This window comes from Narcine bancroftii, chromosome 8 (assembly GCF_036971445.1).
Source record: "Narcine bancroftii isolate sNarBan1 chromosome 8, sNarBan1.hap1, whole genome shotgun sequence".
NCBI classification, from domain to species: Eukaryota; Metazoa; Chordata; class Chondrichthyes; order Torpediniformes; family Narcinidae; genus Narcine; species Narcine bancroftii.
The window spans coordinates 150,509,288-150,528,768 of NC_091476.1; the positions used below are offsets into that span (position 1 = coordinate 150,509,288).

Sequence of the window (19,481 nt, forward strand, 5' to 3'; positions counted from 1 at the left end):
ACGAGCACTGAGAGGCACAAGGACAGCTTCTTCCCCATCAGATTCGTGAATAATCAATGAACGAAAGGCACTGCTTTACTTTTCGTGCACTACTATTTTAATTTTAAAAATATATATATTATTGTTGTAAGATGGTTCTTAATATGAAGGTTTGCTCGATGATGCTGCACAAACACCAAATTTCGTGACAATAAATTCTGATGAAACAGGCCCTTCTAGACTGTGCCAAACTATTTTCTGTCTAATCCCACTGACTTGCACACAGACCATATCCCTTCATACCCCTCTTGTCCATGTACTTGTCCAAATTTGTCTTAAGTGTCAAAATTGACCGTTTACCAATTCAGCAAGGCAGCTCGTTCCACACTCCCACCATCCTCTGTGTGAAGGTTCCTCCTAATATTCCCTTGAAACTTTTCCCCTTTCACCCTGAACCCATGGCCCTCTACTTTTTTATCTCACCCAACCTTAGTGGAACATTTTCTATGTGCTGACTCATCCCAGCTTCTCTTTGCTCAAAATCCCAGCATCTGCAGTTCTTTGTGTTTCTCTGTTGATTAATTAATTTTGATTCCAATTTTTGCCAAAATAATTGTTTTGCTATTATGCTGTTTCCAGTTGAAATAGTCCTAACATTTTTGTTGCATTCAGACTTGAAGTTGCATTCCCAGAAATCTGAGAACACTTGATCTGTTACATTTTTAGCTCCTTAATTGATTTCCCCCCCCCCCCCCCCCTTCATATTAATAGTTTTTTGAAAGTATTTGGGATGACTAATTATTTGCCAAGCATCATGGACAAGAACTACTATCAGTTACCAGTCAACAGTTATGTGAACAACTTGGCCTGCTGGCACATGCTCGGATTAGCTACCTCGTGATTTAACCATTTCACCATCCTTGCTGTGCATTTTAAGTCACATTGCAAGTATCAACATCATCTAAAACGATCAGCCAGCACATTATAACTCAGTCAGGCACAAGACAGGTGAATAGAGCATGGAATTGTTTGCACTGAAGAAGAGCCAAATGAAACTAACTCTTCTGTTCGCACATGAACCATATCCGTCTATTCCCTGGATTCTCCAATGTTCATTCAGAAGCCTCATAAATGCTACTGTCACATCTGGCTGCATCACTTCCCCTGGTCAGTTGTTCTAGGCACCCAATGCTCTCTGTGCGGCTGTAAAAAGAAAACTTGCCCCCCTCACTCTCCACATATTCTCTCCGGTATTTTCTCCAATGTTTCCTTCCCCTTTCCGGTGCACTGGGCTGAGGCACTGCTCCCTCGGAGTCTGCAAACCCTCGTGGCCGCTGCCCAGCACTGGGGGTGCCGTCTTGGGATTTTACTGACCGCCAACCGTCAGCTCCTTTAACAGGATGCTTTGAGACGGCACGGAGCCACCAGGCTGTAACAACGTCAGGAGGTTGAACCCTTCGGAGCAGCATGGTGTCTCCGCTCTCCTGCTCCGCACCGTCGGGCATCACTGCTGCCAATGCAGCTCCGGCAACATACTGAAGTTCTGTTATTTGATTTTTGTTTTATTAAATATTTCTCATACATCCAGCATGTTTCTTCTCTTTTCCTGAAGTATGACAGGCAGAAGGGAATTTCATGTAGTATTACACGTTCAATACTATTACATGAAAATAAAAGAACTCTTGATTCTTGAAATGCCTTCGATGTGATCCAAGCTGTGAATGCAGTTTTCTAACTGCCAGTTATCTCTGGTGAGGTTTTTGGGCTCAATATTTACTGCTGGTGATTTTTGTTGCTGAGATTCACCTTCCTACTTTTGTTTGAGTGTTGATGGTCTCCTTTAAGAAAGAGCCTTCCCTCACTCTGACCTTCTCGTGTTTACACTGCAGCTGGGAGAGTTGGATTCGAGTCCAATTACAATGCTGTATCGACATTTGTCTTTTTTTAAAACTAATCCTTACGAGGTTTGAGATGGATGTTCCACAGATTCGACACCTTCCATCTGAAGACACACAGTGCCAGCATTACCTCCTCCCAGGCATTGGGATTCAGATTAATCTGGCAGTGCATCCGGATTGAAACGCCAGAGGAAAATTCTGAAGCTCAACTGGAGATGGTTTTGTGAGTAATGGCATTACATTGTATTGGGGCTTCTTCTGAACTGGTGTCATTTCCAATCAGAAATGGAGCATCGAGTAAAAGCCCAAGTGCTCTTCCACTGGAACCGCAGGCATGCAATGACTTTGCGAGAAAGGAATCGTCGTGTAAAACCACCCAACTCTCCAGTGGTGTGATGATACGGATCAACCATGCTCTAATTCAACCATTCTCAAAGGGGGCCATGCAACCCCACTGGGGGCCACAGCACTTTTAAGGGAGACCACAGACTGAAATCATAAAATATTTTTTATGTTTTATGTAGTTAGTAGGAGAGAAATGGGGAAGAAACCAAACTAAACTTGACTGCTTCAGAGGGATTTAGGCCCATAAACTTTGAGCAGAGACCCAAGGGGACCAGAGCCGAAAGAAGAAAACAGGCTGAGAATAGCTGTTCTGATTGAATGGCAGAACAGGGACAAAATGCCGAACAGCCTTTGCCCACTCCGCCGTTTCGATCTTAGTGTTGGGTAGATTTCAGCTGTGGCAGCAGCTGTCCGGCAGCTAGTTGCATTTGATTTATAGGGCTGTGGGAGTGAGAAGGAGCTGGAGTGAAGGCAGCAGAAATTCTGTCAGAGAATGTGCAGGTAGCACAGACTTTAACAAATGCAGAAAGTGCTGGAAACATTCAGCAGGTCAAGTGGCATCTGTGGATTGAGAAAACTGGAGTGGAAGATGATCTCTCTCTCTCTCTCTCTCTCTCTCTCTCTCTCTCTCTCTCTCCACGAGATGCTGCCTGACCTGCTCAGTGTTTCCAGCATTTTCTGTTTTCATTATATATTTTCACTCTCTGCTGTTGTTTTAATTTTCAGTTATCTTAGGGATGAGATGATTTTAAAACTTTAAGCCATTTACTGCAAGTGAAAACTTCTGTCTCTTGCTGCTCAAAAGACATCTCAATCCATTTGGCAAGCACCCTCCCCCCCCCCCCCAACCCATGCCACACCAGCTTTCTCCCTGCTCGTAAACCCAGGAAGGATACTGATTTGATAGCCTTATGTTACCAGAGACCAGAGATAATCAAAAATGCCTGAGTGAGATTGTTCCTATTGTTCCCAAAGGTCAGCATGCCCCAGTGATGATATCCAGTTTGCATTTGAAGTGAAATAAGGGCAGTGAAGCGCAGGAGGAGAATACGTTCCCTTCATTTTCAAGCAGTAATTAGTTGGTGGTGTACCTAGCTTTGCGGTTTACCTCCTGTCCCTCCTGTCCTAACAGTTCTACCAATATGAACGCCCTACATTTTCTGAATGTGCAGATAAGTGCACTGACCAGTGCAATCATGATCTAGTACGGGGACACCAATGCCCCTGAGTCTAAAGCCCTGCAGGAGGTACTGGACGCGGACGGACCAGGGCACCACAGGCAAAACCTTCCCCACAGTTGAGAACATCTGCAGAGAACGCTGCTGTCAGAGAGCAGCAGCAATCCTCAAAGATCCACATTGCCCAGCGTACACTTAGTTCTCGCTGCTGGCGTCAGGATAGAGATAGAGGTGCCACAAGACTCGCGCCACCAGCTTCAGGAGAAGCTGCTACCCCTCCACCATCAGACTCCTCAACAATAAACTTAATCAGGGACTCATTTAAGATCTCTTACTTTGCACTTATTGATTTTTTTCGTCTCCGTATTGCACATTTTGTTTTCATTTCTTTCGTTTGTTTACGTGTACATTATGTCCAATTTTTTTGAACTACCTTTCAGTGATCATTCTACCTCACCCACAGGAAAAAAACAATTGGAGGATGGCATGTACGTACTCTGACAATAAATCTGAAATACCTTCAGCAGTTTCATCACAAAATGGAAAACCGTGCAAACGAGTTGGTAGCAATTGGTGGTGTGATGTTGATCTTACTGACGCATTCATTCTCAATGTGTTGCTCATTTACTAAAGGGTCCTGATCTGGATATTGCTACTTGATTGAGAGGGCTGCGATACTTCTGGATCGTAGAGCTGTCAACAAGTAGAAGCATTTATTGTGTTAAACAGGAAAGACTGCAGACACTGTGATTGCAGTGCAATACACGAGAGTGCTGGAGAAGGTCAGTAGATCGCACAGCATCGCACTGGACATAAACGGCAACCAAAGTTTCAGGCTTAAGCCCTTCATCAGCAAAAAGCAGGTAGACACTTGAATAAATATAAATCCTATCTCCCCCGATATTTTATTTAGGCGCCTGCCTGCTTTTTGCTTATAGCCTGATGGAGAGCTCAGGCCTGAAACTTTGGTTACTGTTTACGTCCTGTGGCCTGCTGCTTGACTTGGTGAGTTTCTCCAGCACTTTTATGTATTCTGAAGCATTTATTGTGGCTTAATGTGCTGCACGTTCAGGGAGTGATTCTTTAACATTCTGCTGGTTAGACAATGGAACAGCCATCCCAGTAAATCGAGCATCAACAATGTTTGATGTCCCTGATATCATTCAGTGCTGTGACCTTGATCGAATTTTTTTTTTTTGGATGACCGCAGGTTATTTAGTCTGCTGGGTGTGTACTGCCTCTTGGAATGAGCTGCTATTTCCAGCCATGCACTACTTGCCAAAGTGTTGACTTTAGTTGCAGTTTTCTATCACCGTGTGGCAGCTCGTTGATGGAGACACCCCTTGCTTTGCTGCATTCCTGTGAGTCAGCACGTGCACATAAACAGATGCCCAATGGTTATTCTAACCCAGTGCTTTTCAAACGTTTTCTTTCCACTCACATACTACCTTAAATAATCTCTTACTAATCACAGTGCACCTCTGGCATAGGGATTACTTAAATTAGTATGTGAGTGGAAAGAAAACGTTTGAAAACCAGTGCTCTAACCCAAAGCAGGTAAGGACACCCATCCCAAAAGGAATGACACAAGTTGGAGAACTGCAAGCTACACGTGCCTTTATTGAAGCAGAAAGTGCTGGAAACACTCAGCAGGTCAGACAGCATCTGGAGAAAGAACATTTCAGGTCAAACAGCATTTTCTGTTCTTTCAGACTTCCAGCAGCTGGATTTCTTCTGCTGTACTCTGCTCAATCCTGTTCTAGCACTGCCATCTTCTGACCAGCTATAACAGCCACCAAAGATCACTTCTGATTTTCAGTATTCCCAAGATATCCAGATTTCAGATTTATTGTCAGAGTACGTACATAACACCACATACAACCCTGAGATTCCCTTTTCCTGCGGGCACAACAGAATTACCACTAATTGGTAGCGCAAAAATAACTGTACACAGCATAAACATGTAATCAAATAAAACAACTATAAACAGATAATGAATGTAAACAAACTGACTGTGCATTACAGAGAGAACAAAAGAAAATCTATAAAGTGCACAAGAGCCTTAAATGAGTCCCTGATTGGGTTTGTTCTTGGAGGGGTAGAAGCTGTTCCTGAACCTGGTGGTGCGAGTCTTGTGGCACCTATATCTCTTTCCTGATGACAGCAGCAAGAATTGAGCATGTGCTGGGTGGTGTGGGTCTTTGATGATTGCTGCTGTCCTCTGATGGCAGCGCTAACTGTAGGTGTACTCAATAGTGGGGAGGGGTTTGCCTGTGATGTCCTGGGCTATGTCCACTACCTTTTGGAGGGCTTTACACTCAGGAATATTGGTGTCCCCCCTACCCGACCATGATGCAGCTGGTCAGCACACCTCTGTAGAAATTAGCCAGGGTTTCTGGTGTCATTACCAAACTTCTGCAAACTCCTGAGGAAGTAGAGAAGCTGTCATGCTTTCTTCATGATGCCATTAATGTGTTGGATCCAGGAAAGGTCCTCTGATATAGTGATTCCCATGAACTTAAATTTGCTCACCCTCTCCACCTCTGATCCCCAATGATCACTGGATTGTATACCTCTGGCTTTCCTTTCCTGAAGTCAACAATCAGCTCCTTAGTTTTGGTGACATTGAGTGCAAGGTTGTTATTGGTGCACCATTCAGCCAAGTTTTCAATCTCCATCCTGTATGTTGACTCATCCTTTTCCTTTATACAACCCACAATCATTAAGTTAAGTGTGGAAGTCGACCAGGCACTGAACATGATGTGGGAAGGAGTCTAATAGGGAACTGAGGTGGTCCTGGCCTTGGTGTGCCCAACCATCAGTCACAGCTAGTCTTTGCCTCACACAGCTGGTAGCAGATGGCAGACTATATGACCAAAGCCCTGCTCTGGACCCTTTGCTTCTCTGGATTGTATGTAAGGTTTAAGGAACATTTTGAAGGGCTGTTCCAGATGATGATGTGCTATGAAAATCGTTCTGATCCAAAGACATTTTTATTCTAAACACTAGTTGAGAGCAGTGAGGTGAGAGTCTGTGAGTCTGACTGGTGCTGAGGTCAATAGCTATACCTGTTTTCCACAGGATTTGAAGTTGTCAATTCCTCGTCAAATTGTAGGAAAGGGCACAATAGGCAAACCTAAATGGAGGTCAATCAACAAGACCATAAGGGTGGAAGAAAGGATCACTGGAATCACCCTCCCCCCATCGACATGAACTCCCGGTATTATTATCTGTGGGACAAAATCATTAGGGATCCCTTCCACTCTACACACAGAATCCTTCAGTTGCTCCCATTGGGGAAGAGATTCAGGAGTATCAGAGCCAGCGCCACCAGGATGAGGAACAGGTTCTTCCCACAGGCAGTAAGAATGTTGAACGACCAAAGGAACTGCTCACACTAACCATCCAAAACTCTCAGGTGTACAAAACAATATCTATCTATCTATCTATTTATTTATTTATTTATGTGTACAGATGAAATACTTGTCCTGCATAAGTATTGTTTGTCTATATGTGTGTTATGCCTGGATGTGTGTGTGTGTGTGTGTGTTTTGGACTGAGGACCAGAGAACGCTGTTTTTTCAGGTTGTAATTGTACAATCAGATGATAATAAACTTGACTTGATAATCTCACACCATTCCTTCTCTCTTCCCCTCTCGTGTACACAGTTGCACTCCCACACACATACTCCATCCCACAGACTTGACCCTCCCCCCCCCCCCCCCACCTTTATCACAGTTCCCTTCTGCTCATTGCCAGATCACCTTAACTCTGGTCAAGCAGCTTCCTTGGGAATTGAAGTGAGGCTAACAGCTTGGAGTAGTTTCAGGTATAAACACAAGCTGATACAACAGGGACATTTTTATACCAGCCAATTCGGTTAAATGTACAGCACGGTTGGCGTAGCGGTTAGCACAACGCCTTAACAGCACCAGCAATCGGGACCAGACTGTGGTTTGAATCTCGCGCTGTCTGTAAGGAGTTTGTATGTTCTCACCATGTCTGCATGGTTTTCACCAGGGTCTCCAGTTTCCTCCCACTGTTCAAAATGTACTGGGGGTGTGGATTGGGCGGCACGGACTCATGGGCCGAAATGGCCTGGTATCGTGCTGTATGTATAAATTAAATTAAAATTAAACAATTAAATTAAATTAAAATGAGGCTAACACTTAAGGCTTCAATTAGATGTGATTAATAAACTTAACCTGCTAAATGTAATGATGGGGATATTAATCCTAGTGGAAACCGTAAAGAAGAATAGCAGAAGGAATTGTAAGCTGCTCTCTAGGACTCTCCGCCAGTAACCATCGACCCCACCTGTGATCATGTGTGTGGTTCTCACATTCAATTTCTCAACCACCTCAAAGACTGTAGAAAAGGGTCATGAGTCCACGTTTGTGGACCTCACATGCAAAAAGTGTTGAGATGGGCCATCCATGACTCTGAGGGAGCACCTACAAAAATGAGTGGAGGGTGGGGGGGAATGACCAGATGATTTTTTCAGGCTGTTCTTTTGACAAATATTGGAGCTGATTACTGCACCTGCCTTCGCTTGTAGAAAGCAGTGGTGTACGACCTGATTCTTTCTGATAGTCTCTGAGTCATCAGATATTAGGAAATAAGCAAACCGGTTTTGTTGCATTGCTGAGTGAGGGAAATTTAAGTTTGCTCTGCATCTCTCAGGCTCACCCCAAACAGACTATTTTTAACTTCTCCTTCAAAGATGCCCCTGTCATTGAGGCTCTTGTGATGTCATGGAGCTCCTGGTCTTCTACGGCCTGTATCCATCTGTTCTTTCATTCATGCAAGAATACCTTGAGTCAGTGCAGCACAGGAAGATGTTTGAGAAGCCATCCTTGGGATGGGCATTGAACTGGATGTGTGTGTGTCGGTATATGTAAATTGTACCTTTGCGGAAACTGCCAAAATGTTTGGCCTGGAAGTCAGCCTGAAGAAAACTGAGGTCCTCCATCAGCCAGCTCCCCACCATGACTACCAGCCCCCCCACATCTCCATCGGGCACACAAAACTCAAAACGGTCAACCAGTTTACCTATCTCGGCTGCACCATTTCATCAGATGCAAGGATCGACAATGAGATAGACAACAGACTCGCCAAGGCAAATAGCGCCTTTGGAAGACTACACAAAAGAGTCTGGAAAAACAACCAACTGAAAAACCTCACAAAGATAAGCGTATACAGAGCCGTTGTCATACCCACACTCCTGTTCGGCTCCGAATCATGGGTCCTCTACCGGCACCACCTACGGCTCCTAGAACACTTCCACCAGCGTTGTCTCCGCTCCATCCTCAACATCCATTGGAGCGCTTACACCCCTAACGTCGAAGTACTCGAGATGACAGAGGTCGACAGCATCGAGTCCACGCTGCTGAAGATCCAGCTGCGCTGGATGGGTCACGTCTCCAGAATGGAGGACCATCGCCTTCCCAAGATCGTATTATATGGCGAGCTCTCCACTGGCCACCGTGACAGAGGTGCACCAAAGAAAAGGTACAAGGACTGCCTAAAGAAATCTCTTGGTGCCTGCCACATTGACCACCGCCAGTGGGCTGATCTTGCCTCAAACCGTGCATCTTGGCGCCTCACAGTTTGGCGGGCAGCAACCTCCTTTGAAGAAGACTGCAGAGCCCACCTCACTGACAAAAGGCAAAGGAGGAAAAACCCAACACCCAACCCCAACCAACCAATTTTCCCTTGCAACCGCTGCAATCGTGTCTGCCTGTCCCGCATCGGACTTGTCAGCCACAAACGAGCCTGCAGCTGACGTGGACTTTTTACCCCCTCCATAAATCTTCGTCTGCGAAGCCAAGCCAAAGAAAAGACCTTTTATTTTAATTTCAGTTGACTGCACATTAGGTTCAAGTTCATTATCATCTGACTGCACATACACAACCCAGAAAAAAAACAGTGGTTCTTTGGACCATGGTGCAGACACACAATACACAGCACATGAAGATATAATTTAAAATTAATGTAAAAAGATATTTTACGATGATTTATTCGATTACAGTTCATCTATCTTTCAGCCTGTGGGAAGAAGTAATTTCCAAGCCTGGCATTCTGATTTTGATGTACCTTCTTCATGATGGTAGTGGGTCAAAGATTCGGTGTGCTGGATGGAAAGGGTCTTCTAGAAATATTTGAGCTGGGTTTAAGCAATACCTCTGGTAAATGTCATCAATAGAGGAAAGGGAGACCTCAGCGATCATTGCGGCGATATTTATGATCCTCTGTATTGACTTCCAGATCAATACTTTGCAGCTTTCATACCACACAAGGATGAAGCCAGGCAGGGCCCAGTAGCCTTGCCATCTTCAAACTCCTGAGGTAGTGTAGGTGCTATTGTGCCTTCCTGACTAAAGAGGAGGTGTTGTGGGTCCAAGACAGGCCATCCTTCAATAACTTTGTTCTCTCCATGACAGAACCACTGATATGTCCTGCTCCACAGAGCATTTGTGTTGCTCTTTTAATGTTCTCAATGTGCTTTACAGCTCTTGAAATATTTGAAATAAAACCAAAAAATGCTCAGCCAGACATTGTTGGAAAGGGTGAGACTTCTACAGAATCTGAGAGTGCCTTGTTTTCACTGAAGGTTGAACTGAGACTCCATCTTCCCTCTCTGTTGGATGACCCCATGACAACTTTGAAGAAGAACAGTGTATTTTTCAGCTCTATCCCAGCTACAATTAACCCTTTCACCACAAGTAACATGTTTAATTTATTCATGGCTATTTGTATGTCCTTGCTATGCATAAATTAGATATACATTTCCTATATCATTAAGAATAGTCGCACTGACTGAATTCTACATAATGTGAAAGGCGCTATATAAATGCAATCTTCTTTAAAGTGCTATGAGCCCACCTGACATTATCATTGAGGGTTCAGGGGTCTCACATTGGAGCTGGTTGATGATTATGTGAAACAGTGGATATTCCTTTCAAAGGTCTGTGAACTTTAAACTTGGAATTTTGTCATTTAAGCCTTTGTGACTCGTGTGCAGGAAAACTTTGCTCCATTTCCTGACACATCTGAACAATTTGTAAAATAACACATTTTTTGACCACAACATTCTCCTGCTTCATTTTACCTGGGAAAGAGATTTAGCAGGTTCGAGTGTGTCCAGCACATCACAGACATCAGACATCAAAGCATGAAAAATATTTTTTTGGTTGGAAAGGAATCAATTCAAGCTGTTTTTCTCTGACCTGGTGCCAGAAGTTTTCAAGCAAATTCCAACCCACTAAAACATCCTTCTGCTAAAAGCTACTGGGCTCTTATTGACCTTCTTTATGAAGCAAAGTATTGCAGATGTTTGACTTCAACGGTCAGAGTTGAAGACTGCAAACTCTGTTTAACTAATGTGACCTCTGACAGTGCATTGCTTTGTTGGAAATATCATTCTTTAGATTGGATGGTGAAATGGTAAGTTGACTTGGGGCAATATAAAATGACTCGCAGCACTGTTCAAAGAAGGGGAGGTCCCTCTAATCTGCATCCATCATCAAGAATGAGTTGCATTTCATCAATTTAATTGCTCTTTTCCAGTTTCAGGTGATCCACATTCCCTGTGCTCCTTTCTCTCTCTTTCTGGCCTTTCTCTCCACTCTTTCATCCCTCTTCCCTACCTGTTTCCATCCATCCATCTATCAGCTACACACTATGCACTCTGCTTCTGCTAACCCCTCCCCATCTGGTTCCATCTGCCAATCATCTCACCCTCATCTGACTGCTATTTATTAATTGACTATAGATTTGCCAGTCTATGAGTCTTTGATTATATCTCCACCTTTAGTATATTAATACCAAACAAATTCATCACCGAACTTGGTGTCCTTGGCCTCAGCACCCGTCTCTGCAATTGACTTCCATCCCACAAAAATCCTCCATGATCATCCTTAATACCAGAGCCTCAGAAGGTTGTATAGTCAGTTTCCTACTCTACTCCCTGTACTCCCATGACTATGTGGTCAAACACAGCTCCAACTTCATGTGTAAATTCACAGATAACACCATCGCTATAGGCAGGGTCTCTAACTTTGAAAAGTCGGAATGTCCAATGGAGATAGAGCGACTTAGTGCCAGGCCAGCAGCTTCTCAATGTGCAACAAGAGCAATGAGCTGGTCATAGAGTTCAGGAAGAGAGTTGGGCTCACCCTCTCCCCCAGTTTATGTCAATGGTGCTGTGCTGGAGATAGTAGAGGGCTCAATTGCGCCAGATCCTCTACTTCCTCAAAGGCCTGAGAAATTTGATGTGTCACCCACATCCCTTAACAACATCAGCAGATGCACCATTTTAAGCACCCTGCCAGCGTGGAAAGGGAACAGCTCCAGCCATGACTGCAAGAAGGCAGCTTGCTCCCTCCCTTTGACTCTACCTGCCTTGGGAAAGCAGCCAACATGTTAAAGAACTCATCCAACCCTGGCCACACTCTCTTCACTCTCCCCCCCAACCCCGCCCCCGACTTCCTATTGGGCAGAATATTCCCGAAGGCCAATTGAGAGAAAAAAAGCTGAGCCAACACTCCATGGGGAAGGGAGAACCTATACCAGAAATGGCCTGTTTGACACAAGCAGGGTAAATGAGTCGCCAGATATTGGAGAAGTCGATATCGATTTCAGAACACTGGAGTGTCAGCAGACGGAGTTGGAGTGCTGTTCCTCAAGCTTACTTTGGACTTTATTGCAAGAGTGCAAGCCACAGACAGGTAGGCCAGAATGGGAATGGAATGTAGAATTAAAGTGACAGACAACAGGAGAGTTTGGTGTCTAGTTCCATTGACAAGTAAATGGGCTCATCTTTCTGGGGTGTCTTTCAGACTGTGAGAAATCTGGATGCTGCCAGGATATTCTAACATTTATATATTTGCGCTTAGAAGAACTTTGAGCAGTCACACTGTGAGTAGGATTTGAACCAGCATGCCAAAACCCCTCTGGATTTAAAGTCCAACACTTCAAGCCATTGGCCATCTGTTATAGTTATTGTGTTGAACATTATTTTTTGCATGAAATTATGTGGACTTTGCAGGTACAGACACAGACTATTTGGGCCATTTTGTTGATGCAGATGTTTGTGCTTCACACAAGTTATTTATTAATTGTACTCATACATTCTCCTTCTTCCCTGATGCATTTATTTAGTTTTGCCTGCAAGATTTTAATTCTTTTCTGCTCAATTAATCCATGTGGGGTTGAATTTCACACTAAAGACCATCAGACTGTAAGTCATAGGAGCAGAAATAGGCTATTCAGCCCATTGAACCTGACTGGCCAATTAATCATGAACTGATCTATTTTCCCCGCTGCCCAGCCTTCTCTCCATAACCTATGATGCCCTGGCTAATCAATCTCTGTCTTAACTACACCCAATGACCTGGCATCCACAACTGCCTGTGGCAACAAATTTCACAGATTTATCAGAAATTCCTATGTATTTCTGTTCTAAGCAGATGCCCTCAATCTTGGAGTTGTGCCCTCTTGTCCTAGTCTCTCCCACCATGGGAAACAACCTTTTTCACATCTACTCTGGTCATGCATTTCAACATTCAAAATGTTTCAATGAGATCCTCCCTCATTCTCCTAAATTCCTATGAATACAGGCCAAAAGCTGTCAAATGTCTCTCTTATGATAACCCTTTAATTCCCAGAATCATCCCAGTGAACCTCCTTTGAACTCTCTCCAATGTCAGCACATCTTTTCTTAAATGAGGAGCCCAAAACTTGTTAAAATCTCAACATCATGACTTTGCTGTTGTATTTTATTCCTCTTGAAATGAACATCAGCATTGCATTTGCCTTCTTCACCGCTGTCTCAACATGCAAGTTTACCTTCTGGCAATCCTGCATGAGAACTCCCAGGTCCTTTGCATCTGGTATTTCTTCCCATTTAGTTTTTCCACCAAAGTACATGACCGTTCACTTTCAAACATTATATTTCATTTCCCATTTCTCCACCCATTCTCCTAATCTGTCTTAAGTCTTTCTGCAGCCTACCCTGTTTTCTCTACACTACCTGCTCCTCCACCTACCTTCGTATCATTGGTAAAGAATTCCTTCTTGAATTTGTTAGGGAAAGTGCAAAGGGTTGTACTTTGAAGTTTGTCCAAATGGAAAGATCCTGGAAAATGTTGTAGAACGGAGAAACCCAGGGGTGCAAATAATATCCTTTTTAATTTTTCTTTATGATTGCGATCCCTTGCCCAGGTCTGGCAAATGATATTCAAGATCTACTTTTGCCTTGCCACGCAAAGAATCGTGCCAAGGGCTGTAAATTTAATGTGAAAATGCAAAAACCATCATGTGCTCCGGCAGAAATCTGAAACAAAATCAGTGTGGAAAGCACTGAGCACATCAGGCAATGACTAGAGGGAAAGAAGCAGAGTTATTGTTTCAGGTCAATGACAGTTGGTTAGAATTAGGAAAGAGAGCAAAAAAATGGTTTTAGTGGTAATATTAATGGCATCATGAATAAAGCATGTCAGCGACTCTACATCATTAGGAGTTTGCGGAGGTTTGGTATGACATCAGAAACCCTGTCAAATTTCTACAGATGTGTGGTGGAAAGTGTGCTGACCTGCTGCATCATGGTCTGCTATGGGGACACGAATACCTCTGAGCATTAAGCCTTACAAAAGGTAGTAGGCACAGCCCAAGACATCACAGGGGAAACCCTCCCCACCATCGATAACATCTATAGGGAACGCTGCCATCGGACAGCAGTAGCAATCATCAAAGATCTGCATCACCCAGCACATGCTCTGCTCTGCTGCCATCAGGAAAGAAGTGTAGGTTCAGGAACAGCTGTCACCCCTCGACCATCAGAATCCTCCATGACAAAATCAATCAGAGACTTTAAAAATAAAAGGTGACTTACAATGGCGACTCTTTGTGAGCTGCTCTGATGGGAATAAACAAATATTCCCATTCAGAACTCCTAAAAATCAGACCAAAAAAAATGAGAAACATAAAAACAAACTTACCCAACAGCATGGAGGTCGTAAGATTGGCTGAACCGGCTGAATCGGTAGAAACGGCAGAATCTCTGTTGGGCCGAGAGACCTTTAAACAGCTCGTGCAAGTACCATAACAATTCCAGCAGCTACAACGGCCAGACCCACGAACAAGGTAAAGGAGACCTGACCATGTGAATGCAGAGGTGGGGGGGGGGTCGCGGGTCGCTACAGGCCAAGCTGAAATGCCAGGACCTGAAGCTTCTGCTCCCTATCATCCTCCTGGCCAACGTACAGTCCTTAGAGAAAAAAAAACATGAACTCCAAGCCAGACTTTAACATCGGAGAGACATCAGGGCGTGCTGTGTGATGTGCTATACGGAAACATGGCTAAATGTGAACATTCTGGACATGACACTGCAGCATAAGGGCTACACCCTCCATCGCACTGATTGAACACCGGTGTCTGGAAAAACCAGGGGAGGCGGTGTTTGTGTCATCATCAATTCATCATGGATCACAAATGTGATGGTCACGTCCCAGTCCTGCTCCCCTGATCTGGAACATCTGGCCCATTCTACCTGCTGAGGGAGTTCACCACCATCATCCTGGTCACATAGTAGATTCCACTCCAGGCTAACGTCAAGCTGGCACTGGAGGGACTGAGCACTGTGATTAACAGCCATGCAATGCACATCTGGATGCCTTCCTGATCATTGTGGGAGACTGCAGTCAGGCCAACCTGAAGAAGACTCTGACAAACAACCACCAACACCTCGCTTGGAGACCAGGGGAACCAACACACTTGGCCACTGCTACACCACCACGAAAAACGCCTACCGAGCCATACCACCTCTGCACTTCGCCGAGTCTGATCACCTGGCTATACTTCTACTCCCAGCATACAAGCAGAGATTAAGTCCACAGCATCAGTGGTGAAGGCGGAGAGGTAGTTGAGGGTGGCGGAGGAGTGTCTGCTGGACTGCTTTGAATTGGTGGACTGGAATGTATTCAAAAACTCATCTATAGACTTGAATGAATATGCAACAGGTGTCACTGACTTCATCAAGATCTGCATGGATGAGTGTGGGTCCACGTGCAAAAACTGGGTATTCCCCAACCCGAAGCCCTGGCGAATCTGCAATCTGCTGAGGGTGAGAACGAAGTCATTTAAGGCGAGGGATCGAGATCTTTACAAGAAGTCCAGGTGCGACCTGTAGAAGGCCATCCCCGAAACAAAGTGGCAGTTCTGGAGAAGGCTACTCAGTGGCACAAGGACAGCTTCTTCGCCGCTGCCATCAGATTCCTGAATAATCAATGAACTAAACACCCTGCCTTACTTTTCATCCACTATTTATTGTTATTTTGTTTTATAGTAATGTTGTAAGATGGTCATAATATGTATGCTTGCACTACGGTGCTGGCGCAAAACCCCGAATTTCATGACTTGTTCATGACAATGAATCCTGATTCTGATTTAAGGACTCTTACAGGTGCACTTTATTGATTTTTCTTTGCTCTCTGTGTATAGCACAGTCAGTTGTTACATTTGTTACCTGTTAACAGTTCTTTTGATTGTTTACGTATTTATGCCGTGTATAGTTTACTTTTTTGCACTACCAATTCGTGGTAATTCTGCCGTTCCAGCAGGAAAAAGGAATCTCAGGGTTGTATGTGATGTCACGTGGGTACTCTGACAAAAAATCTGAATCTGAGATATGGGATTTACTTGCATCTGGAAAGGCAAGCACGGATTATGGAAAGTCAGCATGGCTTTGTGTGTGTGAAATTGTGTCTCACAAAATTAATTTAATTTTTAACCAAGTGGATTGATAAGGTCAAGACCATAGGTATCGGACTTTAGCAAGGCTTTTGACAAGATCTCACAGGGGATCCATGTGATGTCAATGGACACAAAATAGCTTAGTCATTGGAATCAGAGGATGGTGCTGGAAGGCTGTTTCAGGTCAGAGGTCTGTAATTGGTGATGGGTCACAGGGAGATATGCTGGGTCAACTCTCCTTCATATGTATCATGTGGATGAGAATGTTGATGGCATAATGCAAATGACAACAACATGGTTGATATTGTGGAAAATGTTATCTAAGATTTCAACAAGATCAGATTTCAGATTTATTTTCAGAGTACATGCATGACATTACATACAACCCTGAGATTCTTCTTCCTGCGGGTGAGGCAGAACCACCACTTAATGGTAGTGGGGAAAAAAACTGTGCACATGTAAACAAATAAACAAATGCAAACAAATGACAGTGCAATACAGAGAGGAGAAATAAAAACAAAGAGTAAACTTCTAAAGTAAGAGTCCTTAAACAAGACCCTGATTGGGTTTGTTGTTGAGGAGTCTGATGGTGGAGGGGTAGCAGTTTTTCCTGAACCTGGTGGTGTGAGTTTTGTTGCATCGATACCTCTTTCCTGATGGCAGCAGCGAGAACAGAGCATGTGCTGGGTAGTGAGGATCTTTGATGATGGCTGCTGCTCTCTGATGGCAACGTTCCTTGTAGATGTTCTCGATAGAGGGGAGGGTTTTGCCTGTGATGTCTTGGGCTGTGTCCACTACCTTTTGTAGGGCTTTATACTCTGGGGTATTGGTGTCTCTATACCAGACTATGATGCAGCTGGTTAGCAAACTTTCCACCACACATCTAGAAATTTGCCAGGGTTTCTGATGTCGTACCAAACCTCTGCAAACTTCTGAGGTAGTTGAGACAGTGAGAGATAAAGTGAGAAAGAGGGCCAAGGAGTGGTTGGTGGAACTTTGAGAAATTAAGCCAGGGCAAAGCTTGCACAGTAAATGGCAGGGTGTTGGCAAATGTTGTACAAAGAGAGACTGGGGTACAAGTACACAGTTCCCTGAAAATAGTGACATGGGAAGACAGAGTGGCGATAGAAGCTTTTAGCATCTTGTGGTGAACTGCTCATTTATCTGGTTCCGAACTGTTTTGTGACTGTACCCGTGGCTCCTCCCTCTTGATCCTGTATAAAGGCTCCAACACCATAACCCCTCCCTAGAAAGCCTGGGTCACAGCACAGGATGACCTTCATGTTTATTGTAAATAACTCCAGTCTTTTGAGTTATTGAAAGCACATCACATCTTTGCCTTCTTCATTGGGGAATTAAATACAGAAGTTGGGACGTCATGTTTTAACACACTCTATTGAGCTCTATTGATAGGGTCCTGGCCAGCTCCATCATAGCGTGATACAAATGCTGCAGAGAAATGGACTGGAAGTCAATCCGTAAGATTGTAAGAGTGGAGTCTTAATACCAACCCTCCCCCCCTTCCCCTACCACACATCAATGTGATTTGTGGGATTGTTGTCTGAAGAGGGTGCGCAAAATCATTGAGGACCCCTTCCACCTTGCGCACAGCATTTTTCAGCTGCTCCTGTCGGGAAAGAGATACAGGAGGATCAGGGCCAGCAAAACCAGGCTGAGGAACAGCTTCTTCCCATGGGCAGTGAGAATGCTGATCAACCAAAGGACCTGCAAGATTCTCATATTCATGAAACAATGTCTATCCATTTATTTGTATGTATGAATGCTTGTCCTGCATGTATATTGTTTATCTCTATGCATGTTATTTATGTCTGCGTGCATCTGCATGTTTTGCACCAAGCATTGGAGAACGCTGTTTCTTTGGGTTGTACTTGTACAGTCGGATGACAATAAACTTGGTTTTTCTTGACACGTCATAGTTGAGACCACACTTAGAGTATTGTGTGCCGTTCTGGCTGCCCAGCCAGAGGAATGATGTCGTAAAGCCAGAAAGAGTGCATAAAAGATTTGCAAGTATATTAGTGGCACTGCAGGACTTCAGTTTTGTGGGGAGATTGCATAGGCTGCAGTCTTTCTCTCTGGAGCATGGAAGTTCAATGGTGACTTTACTGAGTTTATAAAAATAAAATAAGGAGTCTAGATGAAAAGAATGGTCACAGCATGCTTAAATTCACATTCTTTAAATTGCAATTCTCATTTCCATTACAATATTGAGGTTAGAAATTTATTTAGTCATGCCATTAACTAACTTATTTATATTCTGTAAAAATGCCTGAGTCTTCCCAGGACTATAATGTAAACAACTGACTCTAAAACTGTGACAATGAGTGGCTTTTATATCAAGAGAGAGCACAGCACAAAACTGTGTCCCCTTTACATTCCAGTGATCTGACTAATGTAAAGTGAGGGTTCCTTTTGAACTAGGCCGCACAGAGTATATCATTCTGTGTATTACAAGTAGTGGGGATAAAAAAAAGCCTGACCTCATCTCTGTGGAAGGGATGTTGCTAGATTTCAATCTATCACCTTCAGATCGAATGATCTTTTATCACTGGAAGAAAATTTTCCTTGAATTTCCTCAACTCCTGTATTGTTTTGAATATCTTTGTTTGCTCTAAACCTTCTCTGCTTTTAAGAGATCATCACCATTCACCCCCACCCCCCCCCCCCCCCCCCACCAATGCCACCACTCCTTCTGCATTGTCTCCAATATCTTAACATCTCTCTGAAGAAAAGTTCCCGGATGTGGTGACAGCAAGAAAGGTGAAATCATGATTTCTTAAGACTTTGTGTAACTTCTTGTTTTGTTACCCTCTCTCTGAATTTGAACTTAATCTTCATGTAAAGTAAAACCCTGTTTCTCTTATATACACATTCAAAATTTGGTTTTGTTGATTGCAGTGGAAATGTGGATGACAGTCTTCTAAATAGGGCTTGAAGAATTATTGAGGATCCCTGCTATCCATTACACAGCAGCTTTGACCTACAAGTAGGAGGTATTAAGAGCATTAAAATCAGGACTACCAGTCTAAAAAATAGCTTCTTCCCGCAGGCTGTGAGACTGATGAATAGTATCCTGTAACCTTGGGGCACTTAATAATGGGATTAAGTAAATTGTTCCAGAATATAGTCAGTATTTGACACCTCTGGGGGTTGGTAGATGCCTGATAATGACATTTCCGGTAGCTTGAGATTATGTTGCGTGATTGCTGAACTGACAGCTAAGTGGTGCCAACTTTAAACTTTTGTACTTTTTTATCTATTTATTTTCTGCAATTTTTTTTGCCAGTTGCTTGAATTCCGGATGAC

The 19,481-nt window shown here is 43.7% G+C and overlaps 1 long non-coding RNA gene across 2 annotated transcripts in view; it reads left to right on the forward strand.

The window, feature by feature from the left end:
- Nucleotides 1-19,481, forward strand: part of LOC138741892 (uncharacterized) — a 212,582-nt gene that overhangs the window by 34,729 nt on the left and 158,372 nt on the right. The gene's annotated exons all lie outside the window — the stretch shown is intronic.